Source organism: Balaenoptera physalus (assembly GCF_965194825.1).
Source record: "Balaenoptera physalus genome assembly, contig: HAP1_SCAFFOLD_1248, whole genome shotgun sequence".
Classification (NCBI taxonomy): Eukaryota; Metazoa; Chordata; class Mammalia; order Artiodactyla; family Balaenopteridae; genus Balaenoptera; species Balaenoptera physalus.
In genome coordinates, this window is record NW_028125548.1 from 160,825 (window position 1) to 187,628 (window position 26,804).

Here is a 26,804-nt window from a genome sequence, read left to right on the forward strand (position 1 = left end):
ATACATAGAAAGCATGTAAAAAGCAGCACGGGAAAAGTAGCATATACCATACAAGGGAATCCACGTAAGTTAACAGCTGACCTTTGAACAGAAATTCTGCAAGAGAGAAGGGAGTGGCAGTATACGTATTTGAAGTAATGAAAGGAAAAAAAAACCTACAACCGATGTTACTGTTCTCAGCAAGAATCTCATTGAGATTGGACAGAGAAACTAAAAACTTTACAGAAAAACACACGGAAAAAGAATTCAGCACCAACAATAGCTTTATAACAAAAGATAAAGGAACTTCTCTAGGCAAGAATCACAAGGAAAAGAAAGACCTCCTAGAACCAACCAAAAACAATTAACAAAACGGTAAGAGGAACATCCATATTGATAATTACCTTACATGTAAATGGATTCATTGCTCCAACCACAACAGATAAACTGGCTGAAGGGATACAACAAAAAGCCCATTATATATGCTGCCTAGAAGAGATCCACTTTAGACCTAGTGAGACATACAGACTGAAAGTGAGGAGATGGCAAGAGACATTCCATGCAAATGGAAATCAAAGGAAACCTGGAGTTACAATTCGCATATCAGAAGAAATAGACTTTAAGATAAAGACTATTTCAAGAAACAAACAAGGACACTACACACTGATCAAGGGATCAAATTAAGGAGAGGATATAAGAAATGCAGACACTTATGAACCCAATCGAGGAGCACTTCAATACATAAAGAATATCCTAACAGCCATAAAGCGGAACTTGACAGTAAAACCATAAGAGTAGGGGACATTTCCACCCCACAATCACAAATGGATAGATCATCCAAAATGAAACTAAATCAGGAAACATAAGCTTTCAATGACGCGTTGAACAAGAGGGAATTCATTCATATGTATACAACATTCTATTGCAAAACAACAGAAAACACTTTCTCCTCGGGTACTCATGAAACACTCTCCAAGATTTATCATATGTAGGGTCACAAATAAAGCCTTGGAAAACTAAGAAAATTGAAATAGCATCCAGTATAATTTTCGCCTGCAGTGCTATGAAACTAGAGAGGAATTAAAAGAAAAAAAAACTGTAAATAATACAAACACATGGAAGCTAAACAAAACGCTGTTACATAACCAAGAATACACTGCAGAAAACCAAGATGGGGTCACAAACACCTGGGAAAAATTGAAAATGAAAATAGGGCCACCCAAATCTATGGAATGAAACAAAGGCAACTCTAAAAGCAGAGCTGTGCGAGCAAAGAAGCGAAAAGGTAATCTCTCCCAGCACCCGCACGAAGAGTGGATGAAATCTCCACATTCAACGTCAAGTACCCCGCATCTCTGGAACACCTGAGTAGAACAATGAATCAGTCCAAAATTGAGGAGGTGGACTTTGTGAGCATAGATATATTAGTTTTTCCAGTTTTTCACACTTTGTGAGTGTGTAGGTGTATGCTACTGTGAGTCATTTTGTCTGTGTAGCTAAGCTTTAACCATTTGTGCTAGAGTTCTTTTTGGCTGTTTATTTTTTTACATTTTAAAATTTTCTCATAAAAATATTTTTTATTCTAATAACTTCATTTTATTTGATTTTACTTTATTTTGTTTTATTTTATCCTCATTCTTTGTTTCCTCCTCTTTCTTCTCCCACTTATTCTGAGCTGTGAGGATGAAAGTCTCTAGGTGCTCTAACCAGGAGTCAGTGCTCTGCATCTGAGGTGGGAAAACCAACTTCAGGACACTGGTCCACAGGAGACCTGACAGCTCCACATAATATCAAAAGGAGAAAATCTCCCAGAGATTTCTTTCTCAACGCCAAGACCCACATTCACTCAGTGACCAGTAAGCAACAGTGCTGGACACCGTTTGCCAAACAATGAGCAAGACAGAAACAGTCCCATCCGTTATCAGAGAGGATGCTTTAAATCATCATAAGGACGGAGGCACCAAAATACACACCAGCAGTTGTGGAAATGCCCACCAGAAAGACAGGATCCAGCCTCATTCAAAAGAACACAAGCATAACTCCCCTCCACGAAGAAGCCTACACAACCCACTTAACAAACCTTAGCCGCTGGGGACAGACAACAAAAACAACAATAACTATGGGCATGACGCCTGTGAAAAGGAACCCCAAGCACAGTAAGTTAACCAAAATTAGGAGACCAAAAAACACACAGCTGACGAAGCAGCAAGGTCAAAACGCACCAGACCTAACAAATGAAGAGGAATTAGGCAGTGTACCCGAAAAAGAATTCAGAATAATGATAGGAAAAACGATTCAACATCGTGGAAATAGGAGAGAGAAAATACAGGAAACGTTTCACAGGGGTCGACAAGAACTGAAGAGCAAACAAACAGTGATGAAGAACACAATAAATGAAAATAATTATTCTCTAGCATGGATCACTAGCACAATAACTGAGGCACAAGAACGGTTAAGTGGCCTGGAAGATAAAATAGTTCAAATAAATACTGCGGATCAAAATAAAGAACAAAGAATGAAAGGAACGGAGGACAGTCTCAGCGACCCTTGGGACAACATTAAATGCACCAACATTGGAATTATATGGCTCTCAGAAGAAGAAGAGAAAGAGAAAAGGCGTGAGAATATATTTGAAGAGATTATAGTTGAAAACTTCCCTAGTATGGGAAAGGAAAGAGTTAATCAAGTCCAGGAAGCACAGAGAGTCTCATACAGGATAATTCTAAGGAGAAACACGCCAAGACACGTATTCATCAAACTATTAGAAACTAAATACATAGGAAGCATGTAAAAAGCAGCACGGGAAAAGTAGCATATACCATACAAGGGAATCCACGTAAGTTAACAGCTGACCTTTGAACAGAAATTCTGCAAGAGAGAAGGGAGTGGCAGTATTCGTATTTGAAGTAATGAAAGGAAAAAAAAACTACAACCGATGTTACTGTTCTCAGCAAGAATCTCATTGAGATTGGACAGAGAAACTAAAAACTTTACAGAAAAACACACGGAAAAAGAATTCAGCACCAACAATAGCTTTATAACAAAAGATAAAGGAACTTCTCTAGGCAGGAATCACAAGGAAAAGAAAGACCTCCTAGAACCAACCAAAAACAATTAACAAAACGGTAAGAGGAACATCCATATTGATAATTACCTTACATGTAAATGGATTCATTGCTCCAACCACAACAGATAAACTGGCTGAAGGGATACAACAAAAAGCCCATTATATATGCTGCCTAGAAGAGATCCACTTTAGACCTAGTGAGACATACAGACTGAAAGTGAGGAGATGGCAAGAGACATTCCATGCAAATGGAAATCAAAGGAAACCTGGAGTTACAATTCGCATATCAGAAGAAATAGACTTTAAGATAAAGACTATTTCAAGAAACAAACAAGGACACTACACACTGATCAAGGGATCAAATTAAGGAGAGGATATAAGAAATGCAGACACTTATGAACCCAATCGAGGAGCACTTCAATACATAAAGTATATCCTAACAGCCATAAAGCGGAACTTGACAGTAAAACCATAAGAGTAGGGGACATTTCCACCCCACAATCACAAATGGATAGATCATCCAAAATGAAACTAAATCAGGAAACATAAGCTTTCAATGACGCGTTGAACAAGAGGGAATTCATTCATATGTATACAACATTCTATTGCAAAACAACAGAAAACACTTTCTCCTCGGGTACTCATGAAACACTCTCCAAGATTTATCATATGTAGGGTCACAAATAAAGCCTTGGAAAACTAAGAAAATTGAAATAGCATCAGGTATAATTTCCGCCTGCAGTGCTATGAAACTAGAGAGGAATTAAAAGAAAAAAAAACTGTAAATAATACAAGCACATGGAAGCTAAACAAAACGCTGTTACATAACCAAGAATACACTGCAGAAAACCAAGATGGGGTCACAAACACCTGGGAAAAATTGAAAATGTAAATAGGACCACCCAAATCTATGGAATGAAACAAATGCAACTCTAAAAGCAGAGCTGTGCGAGCAAAGAAGCGAAAAATTAATCTCTCCCAACACCCGCACGAAGAGTGGATGAAAGCTCCACATTCAACGTCAAGTACCCCGCATCTCTGGAACACCTGAGTAGAACAATGAATCAGTCCAAAATTGAGGAGGTGGACTTTGTGACCATACATATATTAGTTTTTCCAGTTTTTCACTTTTTGTGAGTGTTTAGGTGTATGCTACTGTGAGTCATTTTGTCTGTATAGCTAAGCTTTAACCATTTGTGCTAGAGTTCTTTGTGGCTGTTTATTTTTTTACATTTTAAAATTTTCTCATAAAAATATTTTTTATTTTAATAACTTCATTTTATTTGATTTTACTTTATTTTGTTTTATTTTATCCTCATTCTTTGTTTCCTTCTCTTTCTTCTCCCACTTATTCTGAGCTGTGAGGATGAAAGTCTCTAGGTGCTCTAACCAGGAGTCAGTGCTCTGCATCTGAAGTGGGAAAACCAAATTCAGGACACTGGTCCACAGGAGACCTGACAGCTCCACATAGTATCAAAGGGTGATAAACTCCCAGAGATTTCTTTCTTAACGCCAAGACCCACATTTACTCAGTGACCAGCAAGCTACAGTGCTGGACACCATCTGCCAAAAAATGAGCAAGACAGAAAGAGCCCCATCCGTTATCAGAGAGGATGCCTTAAATCATAATAAGGACGGAGGCAGCAAAATACACACCACCAGACGTGGAAGTGCCCACCAGAAAGAAAAGATCCAGCCTCATCTTCCAGAACACAAGCACAACTCCCCTCAACCAAGAAGCATACAGAAACCACTGAACAAACCTTAGCCGCTGGGGACAGACAACAAAAACAACAATAACTACGGGCATTACGCCTGTGAAAAGGAACCCCAAGCACAGTAAGTTAAGCAAAATGAGGAGACCGAAAAACACACAGCAGAAGAAGCAACAAGGTCAAAACGCACCAGACCTAACAAATGACGAGGAAATAGGCAGTCTACCCGAAAAATAATTCAGAATAATGATAGGAAAGACGATTCAACATCGGGGAAATAGGAAACAGAAAATACAAGAAACGTTTCACAAGGGTCGACAAGAACTGAAGAGCAAACAAACAATGATGAAGAACACAATAAATGAAAATAATTATTCTCTAGCATGGATCACTAGCACAATAACTGAGGCAGAAGAACGGTTACGTGGCCGGGAAGATAAAATAGTTCAAATAAATACTGCGGATCAAACTAAAGAACAAAGAGAAAAGGAACGGAGGACAGTCACAGTGACACTTGGGACAACATTAAATGCACCAACATTCGAATTATATGGGTCTCAGAAGAAGAAGAGAAATAGAAAAGGCGTGAGAATATATTTGAAGAGATTATAGTTGAAAACTTCCCTAGTATGGGAAAGGAAATAGTTAATCAAGTCCAGGAAGCACAGAGAGTCCCATACAGGATAAATCCAAGGAGAAACACGCCAAGACACGTATTCATCAAACTATTAGAAACTAAATACATAGAAAGCATGTAAAAACAGAATGGGAAAAGTAGCATATACCATACAAGGGAATCCACGTAAGTTAACAGCTGACCTTTGAACAGAAATTCTGCAAGAGAGAAGGGAGTGGCAGTATACGTATTTGAAGTAATGAAAGGAAAAAAAAACCTACAACCGATGTTACTGTTCTCAGCAAGAATCTCATTGAGATTGGACAGAGAAACTAAAAACTTTACAGAAAAACACTCGGAAAAAGAATTCAGCACCAACAATAGCTTTATAACAAAAGATAAAGGAACTTCTCTAGGCAGGAATCACAAGGAAAAGAAAGACCTCCTAGAACCAACCAAAAACAATTAACAAAACGGTAAGAGGAACATCCATATTGATAATTACCTTACATGTAAATGGATTCATTGCTCCAACCACAACAGATAAACTGGCTGAAGGGATACAACAAAAAGCCCATTATATATGCTGCCTAGAAGAGATCCACTTTAGACCTAGTGAGACATACAGACTGAAAGTGAGGAGATGGCAAGAGACATTCCATGCAAATGGAAATCAAAGGAAACCTGGAGTTACAATTCGCATATCAGAAGAAATAGACTTTAAGATAAAGACTATTTCAAGAAACAAACAAGGACACTACACACTGATCAAGGGATCAAATTAAGGAGAGGATATAAGAAATGCAGACACTTATGAACCCAATCGAGGAGCACTTCAATACATAAAGTATATCCTAACAGCCATAAAGCGGAACTTGACAGTAAAACCATAAGAGTAGGGGACATTTCCACCCCACAATCACAAATGGATAGATCATCCAAAATGAAACTAAATCAGGAAACATAAGCTTTCAATGACGCGTTGAACAAGAGGGAATTCATTCATATGTATACAACATTCTATTGCAAAACAACAGAAAACACTTTCTCCTCGGGTACTCATGAAACACTCTCCAAGATTTATCATATGTAGGGTCACAAATAAAGCCTTGGAAAACTAAGAAAATTGAAATAGCATCAGGTATAATTTTCGCCTGCAGTGCTATGAAACTAGAGAGGAATTAAAAGAAAAAAAAACTGTAAATAATACAAACACATGGAAGCTAAACAAAACGCTGTTACATAACCAAGAATACACTGCAGAAAACCAAGATGGGGTCACAAACACCTGGGAAAAATTGAAAATGAAAATAGGGCCACCCAAATCTATGGAATGAAACAAAGGCAACTCTAAAAGCAGAGCTGTGCGAGCAAAGAAGCAAAAAGGTAATCTCTCCCAGCACCCGCACGAAGAGTGGATGAAATCTCCACATTCAACGTCAAGTACCCCGCATCTCTGGAACACCTGAGTAGAACAATGAATCAGTCCAAAATTGAGGAGGTGGACTTTGTGAGCATAGATATATTAGTTTTTCCAGTTTTTCACACTTTGTGAGTGTGTAGGTGTATGCTACTGTGAGTCATTTTGTCTGTGTAGCTAAGCTTTAACCATTTGTGCTAGAGTTCTTTTTGGCTGTTTATTTTTTTACATTTTAAAATTTTCTCATAAAAATATTTTTTATTCTAATAACTTCATTTTATTTGATTTTACTTTATTTTGTTTTATTTTATCCTCATTCTTTGTTTCCTCCTCTTTCTTCTCCCACTTATTCTGAGCTGTGAGGATGAAAGTCTCTAGGTGCTCTAACCAGGAGTCAGTGCTCTGCATCTGAGGTGGGAAAACCAACTTCAGGACACTGGTCCACAGGAGACCTGACAGCTCCACATAATATCAAAAGGAGAAAATCTCCCAGAGATTTCTTTCTCAACGCCAAGACCCACATTCACTCAGTGACCAGTAAGCAACAGTGCTGGACACTGTATGCCAAACAATGAGCAAGACAGAAACAGTCCCATCCGTTATCAGAGAGGATGCTTTAAATCATCATAAGGACGGAGGCACCAAAATACACACCAGCAGTTGTGGAAATGCCCACCAGAAAGACAGGATCCAGCCTCATTCAAAAGAACACAAGCATAACTCCCCTCCACGAAGAAGCCTACACAACCCACTTAACAAACCTTAGCCGCTGGGGACAGACAACAAAAACAACAATAACAATGGGCATGACGCCTGTGAAAAGGAACCCCAAGCACAGTAAGTTAACCAAAATTAGGAGACCAAAAAACACACAGCTGACGAAGCAGCAAGGTCAAAACGCACCAGACCTAACAAATGAAGAGGAATTAGGCAGTCTACCCGAAAAAGAATTCAGAATAATGATAGGAAAAACGATTCAACATCGTGGAAATAGGAGAGAGAAAATACAGGAAACGTTTCACAGGGGTCGACAAGAACTGAAGAGCAAACAAACAGTGATGAAGAACACAATAAATGAAAATAATTATTCTCTAGCATGGATCACTAGCACAATAACTGAGGCACAAGAACGGTTAAGTGGCCTGGAAGATAAAATAGTTCAAATAAATACTGCGGATCAAAATAAAGAACAAAGAATGAAAGGAACGGAGGACAGTCTCAGCGACCCTTGGGACAACATTAAATGCACCAACATTCGAATTATATGGCTCTCAGAAGAAGAAGAGAAAGAGAAAAGGCGTGAGAATATATTTGAAGAGATTATAGTTGAAAACTTCCCTAGTATGGGAAAGGAAAGAGTTAATCAAGTAAAGGAAGCACAGAGAGTCTCATACAGGATAATTCTAAGGAGAAACAGGCCAAGACACGTATTCATCAAACTATTGAAACTAAATACATAGAAAGCATGTAAAAAGCAGCACGGGAAAAGTAGCATATACCATACAAGGGAATCCACGTAAGTTAACAGCTGACCTTTGAACAGAAATTCTGCAAGAGAGAAGGGAGTGGCAGTATACGTATTTGAAGTAATGAAAGGAAAAAAAAACCTACAACCGATGTTACTGTTCTCAGCAAGAATCTCATTGAGATTGGACAGAGAAACTAAAAACTTTACAGAAAAACACACGGAAAAAGAATTCAGCACCAACAATAGCTTTATAACAAAAGATAAAGGAACTTCTCTAGGCAGGAATCACAAGGAAAAGAAAGACCTCCTAGAACCAACCAAAAACAATTAACAAAACGGTAAGAGGAACATCCATATTGATAATTACCTTACATGTAAATGGATTCATTGCTCCAACCACAACAGATAAACTGGCTGAAGGGATACAACAAAAAGCCCATTATATATGCTGCCTAGAAGAGATCCACTTTAGACCTAGTGAGACATACAGACTGAAAGTGAGGAGATGGCAAGAGACATTCCATGCAAATGGAAATCAAAGGAAACCTGGAGTTACAATTCGCATATCAGAAGAAATAGACTTTAAGATAAAGACTATTTCAAGAAACAAACAAGGACACTACACACTGATCAAGGGATCAAATTAAGGAGAGGATATAAGAAATGCAGACACTTATGAACCCAATCGAGGAGCACTTCAATACATAAAGTATATCCTAACAGCCATAAAGCGGAACTTGACAGTAAAACCATAAGAGTAGGGGACATTTCCACCCCACAATCACAAATGGATAGATCATCCAAAATGAAACTAAATCAGGAAACATAAGCTTTCAATGACGCGTTGAACAAGAGGGAATTCATTCATATGTATACAACATTCTATTGCAAAACAACAGAAAACACTTTCTCCTCGGGTACTCATGAAACACTCTCCAAGATTTATCATATGTAGGGTCACAAATAAAGCCTTGGAAAACTAAGAAAATTGAAATAGCATCAGGTATAATTTTCGCCTGCAGTGCTATGAAACTAGAGAGGAATTAAAAGAAAAAAAAACTGTAAATAATACAAACACATGGAAGCTAAACAAAACGCTGTTACATAACCAAGAATACACTGCAGAAAACCAAGATGGGGTCACAAACACCTGGGAAAAATTGAAAATGAAAATAGGGCCACCCAAATCTATGGAATGAAACAAAGGCAACTCTAAAAGCAGAGCTGTGCGAGCAAAGAAGCAAAAAGGTAATCTCTCCCAGCACCCGCACGAAGAGTGGATGAAATCTCCACATTCAACGTCAAGTACCCCGCATCTCTGGAACACCTGAGTAGAACAATGAATCAGTCCAAAATTGAGGAGGTGGACTTTGTGAGCATAGATATATTAGTTTTTCCAGTTTTTCACACTTTGTGAGTGTGTAGGTGTATGCTACTGTGAGTCATTTTGTCTGTGTAGCTAAGCTTTAACCATTTGTGCTAGAGTTCTTTTTGGCTGTTTATTTTTTAACATTTTAAAATTTTCTCATAAAAATATTTTTTATTCTAATAACTTCATTTTATTTGATTTTACTTTATTTTGTTTTATTTTATCCTCATTCTTTGTTTCCTCCTCTTTCTTCTCCCACTTATTCTGAGCTGTGAGGATGAAAGTCTCTAGGTGCTCTAACCAGGAGTCAGTGCTCTGCATCTGAGGTGGGAAAACCAACTTCAGGACACTGGTCCACAGGAGACCTGACAGCTCCACATAATATCAAAAGGAGAAAATCTCCCAGAGATTTCTTTCTCAACGCCAAGACCCACATTCACTCAGTGACCAGTAAGCAACAGTGCTGGACACTGTATGCCAAACAATGAGCAAGACAGAAACAGTCCCATCCGTTATCAGAGAGGATGCTTTAAATCATCATAAGGACGGAGGCACCAAAATACACACCAGCAGTTGTGGAAATGCCCACCAGAAAGACAGGATCCAGCCTCATTCAAAAGAACACAAGCATAACTCCCCTCCACGAAGAAGCCTACACAACCCACTTAACAAACCTTAGCCGCTGGGGACAGACAACAAAAACAACAATAACAATGGGCATGACGCCTGTGAAAAGGAACCCCAAGCACAGTAAGTTAACCAAAATTAGGAGACCAAAAAACACACAGCTGACGAAGCAGCAAGGTCAAAACGCACCAGACCTAACAAATGAAGAGGAATTAGGCAGTCTACCCGAAAAAGAATTCAGAATAATGATAGGAAAAACGATTCAACATCGTGGAAATAGGAGAGAGAAAATACAGGAAACGTTTCACAGGGGTCGACAAGAACTGAAGAGCAAACAAACAGTGATGAAGAACACAATAAATGAAAATAATTATTCTCTAGCATGGATCACTATCACAATAACTGAGGCACAAGAACGGTTAAGTGGCCTGGAAGATAAAATAGTTCAAATAAATACTGCGGATCAAAATAAAGAACAAAGAATGAAAGGAACGGAGGACAGTCTCAGCGACCCTTGGGACAACATTAAATGCACCAACATTCGAATTATATGGCTCTCAGAAGAAGAAGAGAAAGAGAAAAGGCGTGAGAATATATTTGAAGAGATTATAGTTGAAAACTTCCCTAGTATGGGAAAGGAAAGAGTTAATCAAGTCCAGGAAGCACAGAGAGTCTCATACAGGATAATTCTAAGGAGAAACAGGCCAAGACACGTATTCATCAAACTATTGAAACTAAATACATAGAAAGCATGTAAAAAGCAGCACGGGAAAAGTAGCATATACCATACAAGGGAATCCACGTAAGTTAACAGCTGACCTTTGAACAGAAATTCTGCAAGAGAGAAGGGAGTGGCAGTATACGTATTTGAAGTAATGAAAGGAAAAAAAACCTACAACCGATGTTACGGTTCTCAGCAAGAATCTCATTGAGATTGGACAGAGAAACTAAAAACTTTACAGAAAAACACACGGAAAAAGAATTCAGCACCAACAATAGCTTTATAACAAAAGATAAAGGAACTTCTCTAGGCAGGAATCACAAGGAAAAGAAAGACCTCCTAGAACCAACCAAAAACAATTAACAAAACGGTAAGAGGAACATCCATATTGATAATTACCTTACATGTAAATGGATTCATTGCTCCAACCACAACAGATAAACTGGCTGAAGGGATACAACAAAAAGCCCATTATATATGCTGCCTAGAAGAGATCCACTTTAGACCTAGTGAGACATACAGACTGAAAGTGAGGAGATGGCAAGAGACATTCCATGCAAATGGAAATCAAAGGAAACCTGGAGTTACAATTCGCATATCAGAAGAAATAGACTTTAAGATAAAGACTATTTCAAGAAACAAACAAGGACACTACACACTGATCAAGGGATCAAATTAAGGAGAGGATATAAGAAATGCAGACACTTATGAACCCAATCGAGGAGCACTTCAATACATAAAGTATATCCTAACAGCCATAAAGCGGAACTTGACAGTAAAACCATAAGAGTAGGGGACATTTCCACCCCACAATCACAAATGGATAGATCATCCAAAATGAAACTAAATCAGGAAACATAAGCTTTCAATGACGCGTTGAACAAGAGGGAATTCATTCATATGTATACAACATTCTATTGCAAAACAACAGAAAACACTTTCTCCTCGGGTACTCATGAAACACTCTCCAAGATTTATCATATGTAGGGTCACAAATAAAGCCTTGGAAAACTAAGATTATTGAAATAGCATCAGGTATAATTTCCGCCTGCAGTGCTATGAAACTAGAGAGGAATTAAAAGAAAAAAAAACTGTAAATAATACAAGCACATGGAAGCTAAACAAAACGCTGTTACATAACCAAGAATACACTGCAGAAAACCAAGATGGGGTCACAAACACCTGGGAAAAATTGAAAATGTAAATAGGACCACCCAAATCTATGGAATGAAACAAATGCAACTCTAAAAGCAGAGCTGTGCGAGCAAAGAAGCGAAAAAGTAATCTCTCCCAACACCCGCACGAAGAGTGGATGAAATCTCCACATTCAACGTCAAGTACCCCGCATCTCTGGAACACCTGAGTAGAACAATGAATCAGTCCAAAATTGAGGAGGTGGACTTTGTGACCATACATATATTAGTTTTTCCAGTTTTTCACTTTTTGTGAGTGTTTAGGTGTATGCTACTGTGAGTCATTTTGTCTGTATAGCTAAGCTTTAACCATTTGTGCTAGAGTTCTTTGTGGCTGTTTATTTTTTTACATTTTAAAATTTTCTCATAAAAATATTTTTTATTTTAATAACTTCATTTTATTTGATTTTACTTTATTTTGTTTTATTTTATCCTCATTCTTTGTTTCCTTCTCTTTCTTCTCCCACTTATTCTGAGCTGTGAGGATGAAAGTCTCTAGGTGCTCTAACCAGGAGTCAGTGCTCTGCATCTGAGGTGGGAAAACCAAATTCAGGACACTGGTCCACAGGAGACCTGACAGCTCCACATAGTATCAAAGGGTGATAAACTCCCAGAGATTTCTTTCTTAACGCCAAGACCCACATTTACTCAGTGACCAGCAAGCTACAGTGCTGGACACCATCTGCCAAAAAATGAGCAAGACAGAAAGAGCCCCATCCGTTATCAGAGAGGATGCCTTAAATCATAATAAGGACGGAGGCAGCAAAATACACACCACCAGACGTGGAAGTGCCCACCAGAAAGAAAAGATCCAGCCTCATCTTCCAGAACACAAGCACAACTCCCCTCAACCAAGAAGCATACAGAACCCACTGAACAAACCTTAGCCGCTGGGGACAGACAACAAAAACAACAATAACTCCGGGCATGACGCCTGTGAAAAGGAACCCCAAGCACAGTAAGTTAAGCAAAATGAGGAGACCGAAAAAAACACAGCAGAAGAAGCAACAAGGTCAAAACGCACCAGACCTAACAAATGACGAGGAAATAGGCAGTCTACCCGAAAAATAATTCAGAATAATGATAGGAAAGACGACTCAACATCGGGGAAATAGGAGACAGAAAATACAAGAAACGTTTCACAAGGGTCGACAAGAACTGAAGAGCAAACAAACAATGATGAAGAACACAATAAATGAAAATAATTATTCTCTAGCATGGATCACTAGCACAATAACTGAGGCAGAAGAACGGTTACGTGGCCGGGAAGATAAAATAGTTCAAATAAATACTGCGGATCAAACTAAAGAACAAAGAGAAAAGGAACGGAGGACAGTCACAGCGACACTTGGGACAACATTAAATGCACCAACATTCGAATTATATGGGTCTCAGAAGAAGAAGAGAAATAGAAAAGGCGTGAGAATATATTTGAAGAGATTATAGTTGAAAACTTCCCTAGTATGGGAAAGGAAATAGTTAATCAAGTCCAGGAAGCACAGAGAGTCCCATACAGGATAAATCCAAGGAGAAACACGCCAAGACACGTATTCATCAAACTATTAGAAACTAAATACATAGAAAGCATGTAAAAAGCAGCATGGGAAAAGTAGCATATACCATACAAGGGAATCCACGTAAGTTAACAGCTGACCTTTCAGCAGAAATTCTGCAAGAGAGAAGGGAGTGGCAGTATACGTATTTAACGTAATGAAAGGAAAAAAACCTACAACCAATGTTACTGTTCTCAGCAAGAATTTCATTGAGACAGGACAGAGAAACTAAAAACTTTACAGAAAAACACACGGAAAAAGAATGCAGCACCAACAACACCTTTATAACAAAGGATAAAGGAACTTCTCCAGGCAGGAATCACAAAGAAAAAAAAGACCTCCTAGAACCAACCAGAAACAATTAACAAAACGGTAAGAGGAACATCCATACTGATAATTACCTTACATGTAAATGGATTCATTGCTCCAACCACAACAGATAAACTGGCTGAAGGGATACAACAACAAGCACATTATATATGCTGCCTAGAAGAGATCCACTTTAGACCTAGGGAGACATACAGACTGAAAGTGAGGAGATGGCAAGAGACATTCCATGCAAATGGAAATCAAAGGAAACCTGGAGTTACAATTCTCATATCAGAAGAAATAGACTTTAAGATAAAGACTATTTCAAGAAACAAACAAGGACACTACACACTGATCAAGGAATCAAATTAAGGAGAGGATATAAGAAATGCAAATACTTATGAACCCACCCGAGGAGCACTTCAATACATGAGGTATATCCTAACAGCCATTAAGCGGAACTTGACAGTAAAACCATAAGAATAGGGGAAATTACCACCCCACAATCACCAATGGATATATCATCCAAAATAAAACTAAATCAGGAAACATAAGCTTTCAATGACGCATTGAACAAGAGGGAATTCATTCATATGTATACAACATTCTATTGCAAAACAACAGAAAACACTTTCTCCTCGGGTACTCATGAAACACTCTCCAAGATATATCATATGTAGGGTCACAAATAAAGCATTAGAAAACTAAGAAAATTGAAATAGCGTCAGGTATAATTTTCGCCTGCAGTGCTAGGCAACTAGATAGGAATTAAAAGAAAAACAAACTGTAAATAATACAAACACATGGAAGCTAAACAAAACGCTGTTACGTAACCAAGAATACACTGCAGAAAACCAAGATGGGGTCACAAACACCTGGGAAAAATTGAAAATGAAAATAGGGCCACCCAAATCTATGGAATGAAACAAATGCAACTCTAAAAGCAGAGCTGTGCGAGCAAAGAAGCGAAAAGGTAATCTCTCCCAGCACCCGCACGAAGAGTGGATGAAATCTCCACATTCAACGTCAAGTACCCCGCATCTCTGGAACACCTGAGTAGAACAATGAATCAGTCCAAAATTGAGGAGGTGGACTTTGTGAGCATAGATATATTAGTTTTTCCAGTTTTTCACACTTTGTGAGTGTGTAGGTGTATGCTACTGTGAGTCATTTTGTCTGTGTAGCTAAGATTTAACCATTTGTGCTAGAGTTCTTTTTGGCTGTTTATTTTTTTACATTTTAAAATTTTCTCATAAAAATATTTTTTATTCTAATAACTTCATTTTATTTGATTTTACTTTATTTTGTTTTATTTTATCCTCATTCTTTGTTTCCTCCTCTTTCTTCTCCCACTTATTCTGAGCTGTGAGGATGAAAGTCTCTAGGTGCTCTAACCAGGAGTCAGTGCTCTGCATCTGAGGTGGGAAAACCAACTTCAGGACACTGGTCCACAGGAGACCTGACAGCTCCACATAATATCAAAAGGAGAAAATCTCCCAGAGATTTCTTTCTCAACGCCAAGACCCACATTCACTCAGTGACCAGTAAGCAACAGTGCTGGACACCGTATGCCAAACAATGAGCAAGACAGAAACAGTCCCATCCGTTATCAGAGAGGATGCCTTAAATCATCATAAGGACGGAGGCACCAAAATACACACCAGCAGTTGTGGAAATGCCCACCAGAAAGACAGGATCCAGCCTCATTCAAAAGAACACAAGCATAACTCCCCTCCACGAAGAAGCCTACACAACCCACTTAACAAACCTTAGCCGCTGGGGACAGACAACAAAAACAACAATAACTACGGGCATGACGCCTGTGAAAAGGAACCCCAAGCACAGTAAGTTAACCAAAATTAGGAGACCAAAAAACACACAGCTGACGAAGCAGCAAGGTCAAAACGCACCAGACCTAACAAATGAAGAGGAAATAGGCAGTCTACCCGAAAAAGAATTCAGAATAATGATAGGAAAAACGATTCAACATCGTGGAAATAGGAGAGAGAAAATACAGGAAACGTTTCACAGGGGTCGACAAGAACTGAAGAGCAAACAAACAGTGATGAAGAACACAATAAATGAAAATAATTATTCTCTAGCATGGATCACTAGCACAATAACTGAGGCACAAGAACGGTTAAGTGGCCTGGAAGATAAAATAGTTCAAATAAATACTGCGGATCAAAATAAAGAACAAAGAATGAAAGGAACGGAGGACAGTCTCAGCGACCCTTGGGACAACATTAAATGCACCAACATTGGAATTATATGGCTCTCAGAAGAAGAAGAGAAAGAGAAAAGGCGTGAGAATATATTTGAAGAGATTATAGTTGAAAACTTCCCTAGTATGGGAAAGGAAAGAGTTAATCAAGTCCAGGAAGCACAGAGAGTCTCATACAGGATAATTCTAAGGAGAAACACGCCAAGACACGTATTCATCAAACTATTAGAAACTAAATACATAGGAAGCATGTAAAAAGCAGCACGGGAAAAGTAGCATATACCATACAAGGGAATCCACTTAAGTTAACAGCTGACCTTTGAACAGAAATTCTGCAAGAGAGAAGGGAGTGGCAGTATACGTATTTGAAGTAATGAAAGGAAAAAAAACCTACAACCGATGTTACTGTTCTCAGCAAGAATCTCATTGAGATTGGACAGAGAAACTAAAAACTTTACAGAAAAACACACGGAAAAAGAATTCAGCACCAACAATAGCTTTATAACAAAAGATAAAGGAACTTCTCTAGGCAGGAATCACAAGGAAAAGAAAGACCTCCTAGAACCAACCAAAAACAATTAACAAAACGGTAAGAGGAACATCCATATTGATAATTACCTTACATGTAAATGGATTCATTGCTCCAACCACAACAGATAAACTGGCTGAAGGGATACAACAAAAAGCCCATTATATATGCTGCCTAGAAGAGATCCACTTTAGACCTAGTGAGACATACAGACTGAAAGTGAGGAGATGGCAAGAGACATTCCATGCAAATGGAAATCAAAGGAAACCTGGAGTTACAATTCGCATATCAGAAGAAATAGACTTTAAGATAAAGACTATTTCAAGAAACAAACAAGGACACTACACACTGATCAAGGGATCAAATTAAGGAGAGGATATAAGAAATGCAGACACTTATGAACCCAATCGAGGAGCACTTCAATACATAAAGTATATCCTAACAGCCATAAAGCGGAACTTGACAGTAAAACCATAAGAGTAGGGGACATTTCCACCCCACAATCACAAATGGATAGATCATCCAAAATGAAACTAAATCAGGAAACATAAGCTTTCAATGACGCGTTGAACAAGAGGGAATTCATTCATATGTATACAACATTCTATTGCAAAACAACAGAAAACACTTTCTCCTCGGGTACTCATGAAACACTCTCCAAGATTTATCATATGTAGGGTCACAAATAAAGCCTTGGAAAACTAAGAAAATTGAAATAGCATCAGGTATAATTTCCGCCTGCAGTGCTATGAAACTAGAGAGGAATTAAAAGAAAAAAAAACTGTAAATAATACAAGCACATGGAAGCTAAACAAAACGCTGTTACATAACCAAGAATACACTGCAGAAAACCAAGATGGGGTCACAAACACCTGGGAAAAATTGAAAATGTAAATAGGACCACCCAAATCTATGGAATGAAACAAATGCAACTCTAAAAGCAGAGCTGTGCGAGCAAAGAAGCGAAAAAGTAATCTCTCCCAACACCCGCACGAAGAGTGGATGAAAGCTCCACATTCAACGTCAAGTACCCCGCATCTCTGGAACACCTGAGTAGAACAATGAATCAGTCCAAAATTGAGGAGGTGGACTTTGTGACCATACATATATTAGTTTTTCCAGTTTTTCACTTTTTGTGAGTGTTTAGGTGTATGCTACTGTGAGTCATTTTGTCTGTATAGCTAAGCTTTAACCATTTGTGCTAGAGTTCTTTGTGGCTGTTTATTTTTTTACATTTTAAAATTTTCTCATAAAAATATTTTTTATTTTAATAACTTCATTTTATTTGATTTTACTTTATTTTGTTTTATTTTATCCTCATTCTTTGTTTCCTTCTCTTTCTTCTCCCACTTATTCTGAGCTGTGAGGATGAAAGTCTCTAGGTGCTCTAACCAGGAGTCAGTGCTCTGCATCTGAAGTGGGAAAACCAAATTCAGGACACTGGTCCACAGGAGACCTGACAGCTCCACATAGTATCAAAGGGTGATAAACTCCCAGAGATTTCTTTCTTAACGCCAAGACCCACATTTACTCAGTGACCAGCAAGCTACAGTGCTGGACACCATCTGCCAAAAAATGAGCAAGACAGAAAGAGCCCCATCCGTTATCAGAGAGGATGCCTTAAATCATAATAAGGACGGAGGCAGCAAAATACACACCACCAGACGTGGAAGTGCCCACCAGAAAGAAAAGATCCAGCCTCATCTTCCAGAACACAAGCACAACTCCCCTCAACCAAGAAGCATACAGAACCCACTGAACAAACCTTAGCCGCTGGGGACAGACAACAAAAACAACAATAACTACGGGCATGACGCCTGTGAAAAGGAACCCCAAGCACAGTAAGTTAAGCAAAATGAGGAGACCGAAAAAAACACAGCAGAAGAAGCAACAAGGTCAAAACGCACCAGACCTAACAAATGACGAGGAAATAGGCAGTCTACCCGAAAAATAATTCAGAATAATGATAGGAAAGACGATTCAACATCGGGGAAATAGGAGACAGAAAATACAAGAAACGTTTCACAAGGGTCGACAAGAACTGAAGAGCAAACAAACAATGATGAAGAACACAATAAATGAAAATAATTATTCTCTAGCATGGATCACTAGCACAATAACTGAGGCAGAAGAACGGTTACGTGGCCGGGAAGATAAAATAGTTCAAATAAATACTGCGGATCAAACTAAAGAACAAAGAGAAAAGGAACGGAGGACAGTCACAGCGACACTTGGGACAACATTAAATGCACCAACATTCGAATTATATGGGTCTCAGAAGAAGAAGAGAAATAGAAAAGGCGTGAGAATATATTTGAAGAGATTATAGTTGAAAACTTCCCTAGTATGGGAAAGGAAATAGTTAATCAAGTCCAGGAAGCACAGAGAGTCCCATACAGGATAAATCCAAGGAGAAACACGCCAAGACACGTATTCATCAAACTATTAGAAACTAAATACATAGAAAGCATGTAAAAACAGCATGGGAAAAGTAGCATATACCATACAAGGGAATCCACGTAAGTTAACAGCTGACCTTTCAGCAGAAATTCTGCAAGAGAGAAGGGAGTGGCAGTATACGTATTTAACGTAATGAAAGGAAAAAAACCTACAACCAATGTTACTGTTCTCAGCAAGAATTTCATTGAGACAGGACAGAGAAACTAAAAACTTTACAGAAAAACACACGGAAAAAGAATGCAGCACCAACAACACCTTTATAACAAAGGATAAAGGAACTTCTCCAGGCAGGAATCACAAAGAAAAAAAAGACCTCCTAGAACCAACCAGAAACAATAAACAAAACGGTAAGAGGAACATCCATACTGATAATTACCTTACATGTAAATGGATTCATTGCTCCAACCACAACAGATAAACTGGCTGAAGGGATACAACAACAAGCACATTATATATGCTGCCTAGAAGAGATCCACTTTAGACCTAGGGAGACATACAGACTGAAAGTGAGGAGATGGCAAGAGACATTCCATGCAAATGGAAATCAAAGGAAACCTGGAGTTACAATTCTCATATCAGAAGAAATAGACTTTAAGATAAAGACTATTTCAAGAAACAAACAAGGACACTACACACTGATCAAGGAATCAAATTAAGGAGAGGATATAAGAAATGCAAATACTTATGAACCCACCCGAGGAGCACTTCAATACATGAGGTATATCCTAACAGCCATTAAGCGGAACTTGACAGTAAAACCATAAGAATAGGGGAAATTACCACCCCACAATCACCAATGGATATATCATCCAAAATAAAACTAAATCAGGAAACATAAGCTTTCAATGACGCATTGAACAAGAGGGAATTCATTCATATGTATACAACATTCTATTGCAAAACAACAGAAAACACTTTCTCCTCGGGTACTCATGAAACACTCTCCAAGATATATCATATGTAGGGTCACAAATAAAGCATTAGAAAACTAAGAAAATTGAAATAGCGTCAGGTATAATTTTCGCCTGCAGTGCTAGGCAACTAGATAGGAATTAAAAGAAAAACAAACTGTAAATAATACAAACACATGGAAGCTAAACAAAACGCTGTTACGTAACCAAGAATACACTGCAGAAAACCAAGATGGGGTCACAAACACCTGGGAAAAATTGAAAATGAAAATAGGGCCACCCAAATCTATGGAATGAAACAAATGCAACTCTAAAAGCAGAGCTGTGCGAGCAAAGAAGCGAAAAGGTAATCTCTCCCAGCACCCGCACGAAGAGTGGATGAAATCTCCACATTCAACGTCAAGTACCCCGCATCTCTGGAACACCTGAGTAGAACAATGAATCAGTCCAAAATTGAGGAGGTGGACTTTGTGAGCATAGATATATTAGTTTTTCCAGTTTTTCACACTTTGTGAGTGTGTAGGTGTATGCTACTGTGAGTCATTTTGTCTGTGTAGCTAAGCTTTAACCATTTGTGCTAGAGTTCTTTTTGGCTGTTTATTTTTTTACATTTTAAAATTTTCTCATAAAAATATTTTTTATTCTAATAACTTCATTTTATTTGATTTTACTTTATTTTGTTTTATTTTATCCTCATTCTTTGTTTCCTCCTCTTTCTTCTCCCACTTATTCTGAGCTGTGAGGATGAAAGTCTCTAGGTGCTCTAACCAGGAGTCAGTGCTCTGCATCTGAGGTGGGAAAACCAACTTCAGGACACTGGTCCACAGGAGACCTGACAGCTCCACATAATATCAAAAGGAGAAAATCTCCCAGAGATTTCTTTCTCAACGCCAAGACCCACATTCACTCAGTGACCAGTAAGCAACAGTGCTGGACACCGTATGCCAAACAATGAGCAAGACAGAAACAGTCCCATCCGTTATCAGAGAGGATGCCTTAAATCATCATAAGGACGGAGGCACCAAAATACACACCAGCAGTTGTGGAAATGCCCACCAGAAAGACAGGATCCAGCCTCATTCAAAAGAACACAAGCATAACTCCCCTCCACGAAGAAGCCTACACAACCCACTTAACAAACCTTAGCCGCTGGGGACAGACAACAAAAACAACAATAACTACGGGCATGACGCCTGTGAAAAGGAACCCCAAGCACAGTAAGTTAACCAAAATTAGGAGACCAAAAAACACACAGCTGACGAAGCAGCAAGGTCAAAACGCACCAGACCTAACAAATGAAGAGGAAATAGGCAGTCTACCCGAAAAAGAATTCAGAATAATGATAGGAAAAACGATTCAACATCGTGGAAATAGGAGAGAGAAAATACAGGAAACGTTTCACAGGGGTCGACAAGAACTGAAGAGCAAACAAACAGTGATGAAGAACACAATAAATGAAAATAATTATTCTCTAGCATGGATCACTAGCACAATAACTGAGGCACAAGAACGGTTAAGTGGCCTGGAAGATAAAATAGTTCAAATAAATACTGCGGATCAAAATAAAGAACAAAGAATGAAAGGAACGGAGGACAGTCTCAGCGACCCTTGGGACAACATTAAATGCACCAACATTGGAATTATATGGCTCTCAGAAGAAGAAGAGAAAGAGAAAAGGCGTGAGAATATATTTGAAGAGATTATAGTTGAAAACTTCCCTAGTATGGGAAAGGAAAGAGTTAATCAAGTCCAGGAAGCACAGAGATTCTCATACAGGATAATTCTAAGGAGAAACACGCCAAGACACGTATTCATCAAACTATTAGAAACTAAATACATAGGAAGCATGTAAAAAGCAGCACGGGAAAAGTAGCATATACCATACAAGGGAATCCACTTAAGTTAACAGCTGACCTTTGAACAGAAATTCTGCAAGAGAGAAGGGAGTGGCAGTATACGTATTTGAAGTAATGAAAGGAAAAAAAACCTACAACCGATGTTACGGTTCTCAGCAAGAATCTCATTGAGATTGGACAGAGAAACTAAAAACTTTACAGAAAAACACACGGAAAAAGAATTCAGCACCAACAATAGCTTTATAACAAAAGATAAAGGAACTTCTCTAGGCAGGAATCACAAGGAAAAGAAAGACCTCCTAGAACCAACCAAAAACAATTAACAAAACGGTAAGAGGAACATCCATATTGATAATTACCTTACATGTAAATGGATTCATTGCTCCAACCACAACAGATAAACTGGCTGAAGGGATACAACAAAAAGCCCATTATATATGCTGCCTAGAAGAGATCCACTTTAGACCTAGTGAGACATACAGACTGAAAGTGAGGAGATGGCAAGAGACATTCCATGCAAATGGAAATCAAAGGAAACCTGGAGTTACAATTCGCATATCAGAAGAAATAGACTTTAAGATAAAGACTATTTCAAGAAACAAACAAGGACACTACACACTGATCAAGGGATCAAATTAAGGAGAGGATATAAGAAATGCAGACACTTATGAACCCAATCGAGGAGCACTTCAATACATAAAGTATATCCTAACAGCCATAAAGCGGAACTTGACAGTAAAACCATAAGAGTAGGGGACATTTCCACCCCACAATCACAAATGGATAGATCATCCAAAATGAAACTAAATCAGGAAACATAAGCTTTCAATGACGCGTTGAACAAGAGGGAATTCATTCATATGTATACAACATTCTATTGCAAAACAACAGAAAACACTTTCTCCTCGGGTACTCATGAAACACTCTCCAAGATTTATCATATGTAGGGTCACAAATAAAGCCTTGGAAAACTAAGAAAATTGAAATAGCATCAGGTATAATTTCCGCCTGCAGTGCTATGAAACTAGAGAGGAATTAAAAGAAAAAAAAACTGTAAATAATACAAGCACATGGAAGCTAAACAAAACGCTGTTACATAACCAAGAATACACTGCAGAAAACCAAGATGGGGTCACAAACACCTGGGAAAAATTGAAAATGTAAATAGGACCACCCAAATCTATGGAATGAAACAAATGCAACTCTAAAAGCAGAGCTGTGCGAGCAAAGAAGCGAAAAAGTAATCTCTCCCAACACCCGCACGAAGAGTGGATGAAAGCTCCACATTCAACGTCAAGTACCCCGCATCTCTGGAACACCTGAGTAGAACAATGAATCAGTCCAAAATTGAGGAGGTGGACTTTGTGACCATACATATATTAGTTTTTCCAGTTTTTCACTTTTTGTGAGTGTTTAGGTGTATGCTACTGTGAGTCATTTTGTCTGTATAGCTAAGCTTTAACCATTTGTGCTAGAGTTCTTTGTGGCTGTTTATTTTTTTACATTTTAAAATTTTCTCATAAAAATATTTTTTATTTTAATAACTTCATTTTATTTGATTTTACTTTATTTTGTTTTATTTTATCCTCATTCTTTGTTTCCTTCTCTTTCTTCTCCCACTTATTCTGAGCTGTGAGGATGAAAGTCTCTAGGTGCTCTAACCAGGAGTCAGTGCTCTGCATCTGAAGTGGGAAAACCAAATTCAGGACACTGGTCCACAGGAGACCTGACAGCTCCACATAGTATCAAAGGGTGATAAACTCCCAGAGATTTCTTTCTTAACGCCAAGACCCACATTTACTCAGTGACCAGCAAGCTACAGTGCTGGACACCATCTGCCAAAAAATGAGCAAGACAGAAAGAGCCCCATCCGTTATCAGAGAGGATGCCTTAAATCATAATAAGGACGGAGGCAGCAAAATACACACCACCAGACGTGGAAGTGCCCACCAGAAAGAAAAGATCCAGCCTCATCTTCCAGAACACAAGCACAACTCCCCTCAACCAAGAAGCATACAGAACCCACTGAACAAACCTTAGCCGCTGGGGACAGACAACAAAAACAACAATAACTACGGGCATGACGCCTGTGAAAAGGAACCCCAAGCACAGTAAGTTAAGCAAAATGAGGAGACCGAAAAAAACACAGCAGAAGAAGCAACAAGGTCAAAACGCACCAGACCTAACAAATGACGAGGAAATAGGCAGTCTACCCGAAAAATAATTCAGAATAATGATAGGAAAGACGATTCAACATCGGGGAAATAGGAGACAGAAAATACAAGAAACGTTTCACAAGGGTCGACAAGAACTGAAGAGCAAACAAACAATGATGAAGAACACAATAAATGAAAATAATTATTCTCTAGCATGGATCACTAGCACAATAACTGAGGCAGAAGAACGGTTACGTGGCCGGGAAGATAAAATAGTTCAAATAAATACTGCGGATCAAACTAAAGAACAAAGAGAAAAGGAACGGAGGACAGTCACAGCGACACTTGGGACAACATTAAATGCACCAACATTCGAATTATATGGGTCTCAGAAGAAGAAGAGAAATAGAAAAGGCGTGAGAATATATTTGAAGAGATTATAGTTGAAAACTTCCCTAGTATGGGAAAGGAAATAGTTAATCAAGTCCAGGAAGCACAGAGAGTCCCATACAGGATAAATCCAAGGAGAAACACGCCAAGACACGTATTCATCAAACTATTAGAAACTAAATACATAGAAAGCATGTAAAAACAGCATGGGAAAAGTAGCATATACCATACAAGGGAATCCACGTAAGTTAACAGCTGACCTTTCAGCAGAAATTCTGCAAGAGAGAAGGGAGTGGCAGTATACGTATTTAACGTAATGAAAGGAAAAAAACCTACAACCAATGTTACTGTTCTCAGCAAGAATTTCATTGAGACAGGACAGAGAAACTAAAAACTTTACAGAAAAACACACGGAAAAAGAATGCAGCACCAACAACACCTTTATAACAAAGGATAAAGGAACTTCTCCAGGCAGGAATCACAAAGAAAAAAAAGACCTCCTAGAACCAACCAGAAACAATAAACAAAACGGTAAGAGGAACATCCATACTGATAATTACCTTACATGTAAATGGATTCATTGCTCCAACCACAACAGATAAACTGGCTGAAGGGATACAACAACAAGCACATTATATATGCTGCCTAGAAGAGATCCACTTTAGACCTAGGGAGACATACAGACTGAAAGTGAGGAGATGGCAAGAGACATTCCATGCAAATGGAAATCAAAGGAAACCTGGAGTTACAATTCTCATATCAGAAGAAATAGACTTTAAGATAAAGACTATTTCAAGAAACAAACAAGGACACTACACACTGATCAAGGAATCAAATTAAGGAGAGGATATAAGAAATGCAAATACTTATGAACCCACCCGAGGAGCACTTCAATACATGAGGTATATCCTAACAGCCATTAAGCGGAACTTGACAGTAAAACCATAAGAATAGGGGAAATTACCACCCCAGAATCACCAATGGATATATCATCAAAATAAAACTAAATCAGGAAACATAAGCTTTCAATGACGCATTGAACAAGAGGGAATTCATTCATATGTATACAACATTCTATTGCAAAACAACAGAAAACACTTTCTCCTCGGGTACTCATGAAACACTCTCCAAGATATATCATATGTAGGGTCACAAATAAAGCATTAGAAAACTAAGAAAATTGAAATAGCGTCAGGTATAATTTTCGCCTGCAGTGCTAGGCAACTAGATAGGAATTAAAAGAAAAACAAACTGTAAATAATACAAACACATGGAAGCTAAACAAAACGCTGTTACGTAACCAAGAATACACTGCAGAAAACCAAGATGGGGTCACAAACAGCTGGGAAAAATTGAAAATGAAAATAGGGCCACCCAAATCTATGGAATGAAACAAATGCAACTCTAAAAGCAGAGCTGTGCGAGCAAAGAAGCGAAAAGGTAATCTCTCCCAGCACCCGCACGAAGAGTGGATGAAATCTCCACATTCAACGTCAAGTACCCCGCATCTCTGGAACACCTGAGTAGAACAATGAATCAGTCCAAAATTGAGGAGGTGGACTTTGTGAGCATAGATATATTAGTTTTTCCAGTTTTTCACACTTTGTGAGTGTGTAGGTGTATGCTACTGTGAGTCATTTTGTCTGTGTAGCTAAGCTTTAACCATTTGTGCTAGAGTTCTTTTTGGCTGTTTATTTTTTTACATTTTAAAATTTTCTCATAAAAATATTTTTTATTCTAATAACTTCATTTTATTTGATTTTACTTTATTTTGTTTTATTTTATCCTCATTCTTTGTTTCCTCCTCTTTCTTCTCCCACTTATTCTGAGCTGTGAGGATGAAAGTCTCTAGGTGCTCTAACCAGGAGTCAGTGCTCTGCATCTGAGGTGGGAAAACCAACTTCAGGACACTGGTCCACAGGAGACCTGACAGCTCCACATAATATCAAAAGGAGAAAATCTCCCAGAGATTTCTTTCTCAACGCCAAGACCCACATTCACTCAGTGACCAGTAAGCAACAGTGCTGGACACCGTATGCCAAACAATGAGCAAGACAGAAACAGTCCCATCCGTTATCAGAGAGGATGCCTTAAATCATCATAAGGACGGAGGCACCAAAATACACACCAGCAGTTGTGGAAATGCCCACCAGAAAGACAGGATCCAGCCTCATTCAAAAGAACACAAGCATAACTCCCCTCCACGAAGAAGCCTACACAACCCACTTAACAAACCTTAGC